Source organism: Aotus nancymaae, unplaced genomic scaffold (genome assembly GCF_030222135.1).
Source record: "Aotus nancymaae isolate 86718 unplaced genomic scaffold, 86718_ANA_hifiasm-v0.15.2.pri h1tg000058l, whole genome shotgun sequence".
NCBI classification, from domain to species: domain Eukaryota; kingdom Metazoa; phylum Chordata; class Mammalia; order Primates; family Aotidae; genus Aotus; species Aotus nancymaae.
Window position 1 is genome coordinate 4,780,898 of NW_026988472.1, and position 3,863 is coordinate 4,784,760.

At 44.2% G+C, this 3,863-nt stretch overlaps 1 pseudogene; it reads left to right on the plus strand.

The window, feature by feature from the left end:
- Positions 1-989: 989 nt before the first annotated feature.
- LOC105730467 (26S proteasome non-ATPase regulatory subunit 11-like) lies at positions 990-2,250 on the plus strand (annotated as a pseudogene).
- Positions 2,251-3,863: the final 1,613 nt, after the last annotated feature.

Sequence of the window (3,863 nt, forward strand, 5' to 3'; positions counted from 1 at the left end):
CTTCCTTTGGATGTTCTTTGACATATTTATGACCAGCTCAGACATAAAAGTTCTCAGAGACAACCATGGTTTTTATGCATCTTTTTAGATGGTGTAACACTGAGGTTCTCCCCACTAGCCAAGGGCGAATTACCCTTGACCAAATGACCGAAGTGCTACATATCCACTTGAATGGTGCTTTTCAACCCATATGCATCCCAGAGCAGGAACTGCAACATCTAAACCATTGTTTACAATGTAAAATTTTGAGGTCAGTTTTTTAAATTTGCAGGTTAAGCATTTGACTTATTACTAAGCAAATTTCTAGCTCAATTTATCGGAAGCGAGGAAACGTCTGTGATTCTTTTTGTTCCTAAATTGCTAGAAATATGACTGAACTTCTTTCAGGCGAAGTAGGTTATTGGTAGAATTTGCTATAAATAACTAGTTGTAGATACAGTTTTAAACATAATGTAAATGTCAAAATGAGCCTTGGTGGATAACCACATACAAAAAAAAAATCAATCCAGACACAGTCCGTATACCTTTCATAAAAATGAACTCAAAATGGATCTTAGATCCAAATGGAAAACTGCAGAACTTCTAAAAGACAATGTAGTAGAAAAATCTAGGTGATTTGGGGTTTGGTAATGACTTTTTTTTTTTTGAGACGGAGTCTTGCTCTGTTGCCCAGGCTGTAGTGCAATGACGTGATCTCGGCTCACTGCAACCTCTGCCTCCTAGGTTCAAGTGATTCTCTTCCCTCAGCCTCCCAAGTAGCTGGGATTATAGGCACACGCCACCACGCCCAGCTAATTTTTGTATTTTTAGTAGAGATGGGGTGTCATCATGTTGGCCAGGCTGGTCTCGAATTCCTGACCTCATGATCTGCCCACCTCAGCCTCCCAAAGGGCTGGGATTAAAGGTGTGAGCGACCACACCTGGCCTGGTAATGACTTCTTAAAAATAACTCAAAAAATACAATATGGGGACGGTGTGAAAGCAGTAAGATGGTGGCGGCGGTGGTGGTGGTGGAGTTCCAGAGAGCCCAGTCTCTACTCAGCACCTACCGGGAGGCCTCCATCCACCTCCTCCACTCCATCGTGAAGTGTGACATTCAAGAAGACGATGAGGAGGCAGTGAAAGTCAAAGAGCAGAGCATCCTGGAACTGGGATCTCTCCTGGAGAAGACTGGACAAGCTGCAGAGCTTGGGGGACTCCTGAAGTATGTATGTGTGACCCTTCTTGAATTCTATCAGCAAGGCTAAAGCAGCTCGCCTGGTCTGATCTGTTTCTTGATATGGAAGCAGCTACAGGGCAGGAGGTGGAGCTGTGTTTAGAGTACATCGAATGGGCCAAATCAGATAAAATAACTTTCTTATGCCAAGATTTGGAGGCAAGACTGGTGTCCTTGTAATTTGATACCAAGAGGTACCAGGAACCATCGTATTTGGGTTCTCAGCTGCTGTGGGAATTGAAAAAGATAGACAACAAAGCCCTTCTGGTGGAAGTATAGCTTTTAGAAAGCAAAACTACCATGCCCTGAGCAACCTGCCAAAAGCCCGAGCTGCCTTAACTCTGCTTGAACCACAGCAAATGCCATCTACTGCCCCCCTAAATTGCAGGCCACCTTGGACATGCAGTCATGTATTATCCATGCAGCAGAAGAGAAGGACTGGAAAACTGCGTACTCATACCTCTATGAGGCATTTGAGGGTTATGACTCCATCGACAGCCCCAAGACCATCATATCACTGAAGAACATGTTGCTGTGCAAAATCATGCTCAACACCCCAGAAGACGTCCAGGCTTTGATAAGTGGGAAGCTTGCACTTCGTTATTCAGGGAAGCAGACAGAAGCATTAAAATGTGGACTCAGGCTAGCAAGAACAGATAACTGGCAGATTTTGAAAAGGCTCTGACAGATTACTGGGCAGAGCTCCAGGATGACCCAATCATCAGCACACACTTGGCCGTGTTGTATGATAACTTACTGGAACAGAATCCGATCTGAGTCATTGAGACTTTTTCTAGAGTACAGATTGAACACATATCTAGTCTCATCAAACTGTCCAAGCCTGATGTGGAAAGGAAATTATCACAGATGATTCTTGACAAGAAATTTCATTGGATTTTGGACCAGGGGTAAGGTATCCTGATTATTTTCAGTGAACCCCCAGTAATAAAACTTATGAAGCTGCTCTGGAAACAATTCAGAACATGAATAAAGTAGTAGATCCCCTCTACAACAAAGCCAAGAAACTGACATAGAGTTGGATGCGTAGCAGTCCTTTGGAGAGTGTGGCGGGGGGAGAGTGAAATCTCGGGGGGAAATTCTAAGAGATTTTTTTTTCTTTCTTTTTCTTTCTTTTTTTTTTTTTTTTTTTTTTTTGATCTTCGACCTCTGATATCTTTTCTTCTGCTTGGTCAAGGAGATTCTTTTTTCTTCTTGTTCTACTTTTCGCTCAGACAGTTTTTAAATCCTCATTTGGTACATCTATATTCCAGCCAATACGTGTGCCAGTTTTCATGTAATCTTTACTGGCCCAACTTGGGAGTGAGGAAATTGCTTTAAAAAAAGAAAAGATTATTCGAAATAAAAGGAAAAAGGCTTCCACTACCTAAAGCTGTGTTCTCTGCCTCCTGGGAGAGGGCCGCAAAGCCAGGCACCCCGCCAACCACTAGGGGGCCTAATCCACCTGCTGGGCATCACCTCTCCTCCTCCTCACAATTGGATGTTGGCTGACCATCAAAAGCAAAGACTTCTTATTCTGTTTGTACTGAACCAAAACAAACAACTGTATATAGACTGCTGTTTTCTTTTTTATTTGAAATGGGACATTTTGGTGTTATTTCTCCTGCCATACGGCCTGTCTACCCTTCCATCCCCCACATTGGCTCCAGCAGAACAGCTGGAAGTCCTGCCGCCACTGCCACGGCCACCACCACCACCACTGCAGCAGCAACAGCAGCAGCAGCAGCACCTGCAAAGCTCCGCTCTGACCTGTGAAGGAATTGGGATGAGGCCAGGAGCTAGTGTCTACCACGGCCACACAGGGAGCAGTGTGGGCCCTTAGCTTCCAGGGGGCCTGCTACGCATGTGACTTTTTTTTTTTTCCACACAGTAAACCAGATTAGCCATCAGTGTTTTAATTGCTCCTCCTCTCCTGTCCCCTCCTTTCTCCTCTCCTCTCCTCTCCCTTCTCTTCCCCTTTCAACCAGAAGACTGTCATGTCTCTCTGCCTTCTCCCTCTCCCCTCCAGGGGAGTCAGGCTGTCTGAAATCCATGAGCTTCTCTCCCTCTCCCACTCCTCCTCTCCTGCTTTCAGCTGGATTTATTCCTTTTTTAAACAGTGAACATCTGAAATGAGATTGTGAAGTGTGGTTCTTTTTTTTTTTTCCTTTAATTTTCTTTGTTGGGTTTTTGAGCAACCTCATGTCCCCTTCCCAGGGAGCTTCTTTATTTACCTGTTAGAACTCAAGTGGATGGGAAGTAGAGCACTGTGTGTCAGCATGCTTTGTTTTCTGACGCGATTACACAGCAAGGCTTTAATGCCATTTGGGTAGGTGAGCTTCTGCACCTCTGTTGTGCTGAACTGTATTTTCTTCTCACACCTCCTCTTTGTCTTTTCTCTTTTCCTCTTCCCCTCTTCCTGCCTCCTTCCTGCTGGTCTCCTTTTCTCTTTCTTTACCTTCCACGGATTATCCTTCCAGGTTTTTGCAATACATTCATATTTTGTACAAGGATTTTGTTGTACCAGGTTTTGCATCCTCATTGAATATGGCTGGCTTTTATTTTCCTCTCCAAAATCAGGTTTTTGTTCTCAACATCTCTCCCCACTATGCCCAGTCACTGGTTTTGGCACCATCAACATCAAATGTAC